The sequence below is a fragment of the Arachis hypogaea genome, chromosome 12 (genome assembly GCF_003086295.3).
Source record: "Arachis hypogaea cultivar Tifrunner chromosome 12, arahy.Tifrunner.gnm2.J5K5, whole genome shotgun sequence".
Taxonomy (NCBI): Eukaryota; Viridiplantae; Streptophyta; class Magnoliopsida; order Fabales; family Fabaceae; genus Arachis; species Arachis hypogaea.
This window is the reverse complement of record NC_092047.1, coordinates 81,540,216-81,546,122: the sequence shown is the minus strand read 5'-3', so window position 1 is coordinate 81,546,122 and position 5,907 is coordinate 81,540,216. Positions and strand designations below refer to the sequence as shown.

The window sequence follows — 5,907 nt, the reverse complement described above, 5'->3', positions numbered from 1 at the left end:
ATTGGCTGGACTCCCTTGTCTTAATGTGTGTCTCTGTGGTGGACGATGATTTTTGTGTAGAGATGAGGAAACGTCATAGGATTTGTGGTAGCAGTGCCCGGGAGAGGGATTATGAGCTTGTAGCGCCCGACTCTGACGAGAGGGTTTGTTTTCCTACTTCGGTTGAGGGGGAGCGTCCCTTCTTTTATGCCTATGAATATTTCTTCAGCCAGTTGGACATTACGTTTCCTTTTACTGCTTTCGAGACCGATTTGTTGTGGTCGTGTAACATTGCCCCATCCCAGCTTCATCCGAATTCCTGGGTTTTTATCAAGATCTTTCAGCTGCTTTGCCGAGAGCTAGGCGTAATACCTTCTCAGACTCTTTTCCTTTATTTTTTTGTTTCTGCCAAGCCTGGAGCTTCTTCCAAAAAGAAGGCTTCCTGGGTTTCTTTTAGGTCTGCCCAGGGGCATAAAGTTTTTGCCATGTACGATGAATCTTTTAACGATTTTAAGAATTATTTCTTTAGAGTCCGTGCTGTTGAGGGGGTCCGCCCCTTTTTTCTTGATGAGAATGACGAGCCTGCTTTTCCTCTAGAGTGGCAGAAGGATGTGAGAGTGTCTCGTTATACATGGGAGATGCTTGACGAGGTTGAGCGGGCTTTTGTTATTGTTCTTGAAAATTTATGGGGGGAACCACCCCATCTTGATACAAAAAGGTTTTTGAATGACCCGTCCCTGGTTCGAACTGTTTTGGGTACTGTCTGACTTGTTTCTGTACTTGTTTCTTAGTTTTGCTTCCTCTTTTTATGATTGTGACCTGATGAGCGGAAAATTTATACGCTTTTTGACACTGTTTTTAGTATATTTTTAGTAGGATCTAGTTACTTTTAGGGATGTTTTCCTTAGTTTTTATGTTAAATTCACATTTCTGGACTTTACTATGAGTTTGTGTGTTTTTCTGTGATTTCAGGTATTTTCTGTCTGAAATTGAGGGACTTGAGCAGAAATCAGATTCAGAGGTTGAAAAAGGACTGCTGATGCTGTTGGATTCTGACCTCCCTGCACTCAAAGTGGATTTTCTGGCGCTACAGAACTCGAAATGGCGTGCTTCCAATTGCGTTGGAAAGTAGACATCCAGGGCTTTCCAGAAATATATAATAGTCCATACTTTGGCCAAGAATTGACGACGTAAACTGGCGTTCAACGCCAGCCTTCTGCCCAAATCTGGCGTCCAGCGCCAGAAAAGGATCCAAAACCAGAGTTGAACGCCCAAACTGGCACAGAAACTGGCGTTCAACTCCACAAATGGCCTCTGCACGTGCAACACTTAAGCTCAGCCCAAACACACACCAAGTGGGCCCCGGAAGTGGATTTATACATCAAATACTTACTCATGTAAAACCCTAGTAGCTAGTTTATTATAAATAGGACCTCTTACTATTGTATTAGGCATCTTTGGACGCCTGGTTCTTAGATCAGAGGGGCTGGCCTCTCGGCCATGCCTGGACCTTTCACTTATGTATTTTTAACGGTAGAGTTTCTACACTCCATAGATTAAGGTGTGGAGCTCTGCTGTTCCTCAAAGATTAATGCAAAGTACTACTGTTTTCTATTCAATTCTTCTTATTTCGCTTCTAAGATATCCATTCGCACCCAAGAACGTGATGAAGGTGATGATTATGTGTGACACTCATCATCCTTCTCCCTTATGAACGCGTGCCTGACAAACACTTCTGTTCTACATGAATTAAGCTAGAATGAATATCTCTTAGATCTCCTAACCAGAATCTTCGTGGCGTAAGCTAGAAGGATGGCGGCATTCAAGAGAATCTGGAAGGTCTAAACCTTGTCTGTGGTATTCTGAGTAGGATTCAATGATTGAATGACTGTGACGAGCTCCGAACTCGCGATTGCAGGGCGTTAGTGACAGACGCAAAAGGATAGTAAATCCTATTCCGGCATGATCGAGAACCGACAGATGAATAGCCGTGCCGTGACAGGGTGCGTGAGCAGATTATTCACTGAGAGGATAAGATGAAGCCATTGACAAGGGTGATGCCTCCAGACGATTAGCCGTGCCGTGACAGGGCATTGGATCATTTTCCCGAGAGATGACCGAAAGTAGCCATTGACAGTGGTGATGTATCACATAAAGCCAGCCATGGAAAGGAGTAAGACTGATTGGATGAAGATAGCAGGAAAGCAGAGGTTCAGAGGAACGAAAAGTATCTCCATTCGCTTATCTGAAATTCCTACCCATGATTTACATAAGTATCTCTATCCCTTTTATTGTTTATTTGAATCTAATAAAATATCATGTTTAAATCCGCCTGACTGAGATTTACAAGGTGACCATAGCTTGCTTCATACCAACAATCTCCGTGGGATTCGACCCTTACTCACGTAAGGTATTACTTGGACGACCCAGTGCACTTGCTGGTTAGTTGTATCGAAGTTGTGACAATTATGAATTAAGATCAGAGCACCAAGCTTTGGAGCCATTACCAGGATTTGTTCGAGCCTGGAGATCACAATTTCGTGCACCAAGTTTTTGGCGCCGTTGCCGGGGATTGTTCGAGTTTGGACAACTAACGGTTCATCTTGTTGCTCAGATTAGGTAATTTTCTTTTTATTTTATTTTCAAAAATTTTTCAAAAATATTTTCAAAAATTCTTCCTTTGTTTTCGAAAAAAAAAAATTTAAAATAAAAATGTTTTCAAAAATATATTTTCCTTTCAGAATTTTTAAGAATGAATTCTAGTGTTTCATGAAGCATGTTGAAGCATGGCTGGCTGTAAAGCCATGTCTAATTCTTTTGGATAGAGCATGTTAGGCTTGTCATGTCTGAATTACACTCATATTTTGATTAAAGCTTGGCTGGCTATTAAGCCATGCCTGACCCTTTGATTGGAGCTTTAAGACTAACATGGCAAGATTCCTGGAATTCATATTAAAAATTTTGGAATCCTTATTTTCTTTTTCAAAAGAATTTTTTGAAAAATATAAAATAAAAATCCAAAAAAATTAGAAAATCATAAAAATCAAAAATATTTTGTGTTTCTTGTTTGAGTCTTGAGTCATATCATAAGTTTGGTGTCACTTGCATATGCATCTAGCATTTTTCGAAAATATCATGCATTCATAGTGTTCTTCATGATCTTCAAGTTGTTCTTGGTAAGTCTTCTTGTTTGATCTTGATGATTTTTTGTTTTGTGTCTTTTCATGTTTATCATATGCATTCTTGAATTCTTAGTGCGTAAGCATTAAAGAATTCTGAGTTTGGTGTCTTGCATGTTTTCTTTGCATTAAAAATTTTTCAAAATTGTGTCTTGATGTTCATCATGATCTTCAAAGTGTTCTTGGTGTTCATCTTGACATTCATAGCATTCTTGCATGCATCACATGTTTTGATCTAAAAATTTCATGCATTGCATCTTTTTAGTGTTTTCCTCTTGCATCATAAAAATTCAAAAATAAAAAAAAAATATCTTTCCTTTTTTCTCTCATCAAATTCGAAAATTTGGGTTGATTTTTTCAAAATTTTTTTTAAATCAAGTTGTTTCTTATGAGTCAAATCAAATTTTCAATTTGAAAATCTTATCTTTTTCAAAATCTTTTTCAAAAATCAAATATTTTTCAAAATTCTTAGTTATTTTCGAAAATTAAAAAATTATTTTTCAAAAATTTTTTTCTTATTTTTATATCAAATTTTCGAAAATAACATAATCAATTAATGTTTTGATTCAAAAATTTGAAGTTTGTTACTTGCTTGTTAAGAAAGATTCAAACTTTAAGTTCTAGAATCATATCTTGTGATTTCTTATGAATCAAGTCATTAATTGTGATTTTAAAAATCAAATCTTTTTCAAAACTAATTTCTATCATATCTTTTCAAAAAAAAATATCTTCTTATCTTATCTTTTTCAAAATTTGATTTCAAAATATCTTCTCTAACTTCCCAACTTATCTTTTCAAATTTGTTTCAACTAACTAACTAACTTTTTATTTGTTTCTTAACTTTTTCAAAACTACCTAACTAACTCTCTCTCTCTAATTTTCGAAAATATCTTCCCTCTTTTTCAAAAATTTCTTTTTTATTAACTAATTATTTTTATTTTTTATAAAAAAAAATTTCGAAAAAAAATACTAAACATTTTTCAAAAACTATTTTCAAAAACCACTAACTCCTTTTCAAAAATTGTTTTCGAAAATTCACTTCCCCCTCTCATCTTCTTCTATTTGTTTATTGATATACTAACATCTTTCCTTCAACTCTCCAAAAATCCGAACCCCCTCTCTCTCTGAGTTCAGATTTTCTTCCCTTCTTTTCTTCTACTAACACAAGGATCCCTATACTGTGGTATAAAGGATCCATATTATTATTACTATTTTTTCTGTGCCATCTTCTTTGTCATATGAGCAGGAGCAAGGACAAGAATATTCTTGTTAAAGCAGATCCAGAACCTGAAAGGACTCTGAAGAAAAAAAATTAAGAGAAGCTAAAATACAACAATCCAGAGATAACCTTTCAGAAATTTTCAAACAGGAAAAGGAGATGGGAGCCGAAAATAATAATAATATAAGGAAGATGCTTGGTGACTTCACTGCACCTAATTCCAATTTACATGGAAGAAGCATCTCCATTTCTGCCATTGGAGCAAACAATTTTGAGCTGAAACCTCAATTAGTTTCTCTGATGCAGCAGAACTGCAAGTTTCATGGACTTCCATCTGAAGATCCTTTTCAGTTCTTAACTGAATTCTTGCAGATATGTGATACTGTTAAGACTAATGGAGTAGATCCTGAAGTCTACAGGCTCATGCTTTTCCCTTTTGCTGTAAGAGACAGAGCTAGATTATGGTTGGATTCTCAACCTAAAGACAGCCTGAACTCTTGGGATAAGCTGGTCACGGCTTTCTTAGCCAAGTACTTTCCTCCTCAAAAGCTGAGCAAGCTTAGAGCTGATGTTCAAACCTTCAGACAGAAAGAAGGTGAATCCCTCTATGAAGCTTGGGAAAGATACAAACAGTTGACCAAAAAGTGTCCTTCTGACATGCTCTCAGAATGGACCATCCTGGATATATTCTATGATGGTTTATCTGAGCTATCAAAGATGTCACTGGACACTTCTGCAGGTGGATCCATTCACCTAAAGAAAACGCCTGCAGAAGCTCAAGAACTCATTGACATGGTTGCTAATAACCAGTTCATGTACACTTCTGAAAGGAATCCTGTGAGTAATGGGACGCCTATGAAGAAGGGAGTTCTTGAAGTTGATACTCTGAATGCCATATTGGCTCAGAATAAAATATTGACTCAGCAAGTCAATATGATCTCTCAGAGTCTGCATGGAATGCAAGCTGCATCCAACAGTACTCAAGAGGCATCTTCTGAAGAAGAAGCCTATGATCCTGAGAACCCTGCAATAGCAGAGGTGAACTACTTAGGTGAACCTTATGGAAACACCTATAACTCAACATGGAGAAATCATCCAAATTTCTCATGGAAGGATCAAAAGCCCCAACAAGGCTTTAATAATGGTGGAAGAAACAGGTTTAGCAATAGCAAACCTTTTCCATCATCAACTCAGCAACAGACAGAGAACTCTGAACAAAATGCTTCTAATTTAGCAAATCTAGTCTCTGATCTATCTAAGGCCACTGTAAGTTTCATGAATGAAACAAGGTCTTCCATTAGAAATCTGGAAGCACAAGTGGGCCAGCTGAGTAAAAGGATCACTGAAATCCCTCCTAGTACTCTCCCAAGCAATACAGAAGAGAACCCAAAAGGAGAGTGCAAGGCCATTGACATAAGCGCCATGGCCGAACCTGTGAGGAGAGGAGAGGACGTGAATCCCAAGGAGGAAGACCTCCTGGGACGTCCAGTGATCAATAAGGAGCTTCCCTCTGAGGAACCAAAGGAATCT

At 37.5% G+C, this 5,907-nt stretch overlaps 1 non-coding gene across 1 annotated transcript; it reads right to left on the bottom strand.

Moving 5' to 3' along the window:
• Positions 1-4,932: 4,932 nt before the first annotated feature.
• Positions 4,933-5,036, bottom strand: LOC112731255 (small nucleolar RNA R71). The gene has a single exon (XR_003167042.1). It is a non-coding gene; the product is annotated as a small nucleolar RNA R71 (small nucleolar RNA).
• Positions 5,037-5,907: the final 871 nt, after the last annotated feature.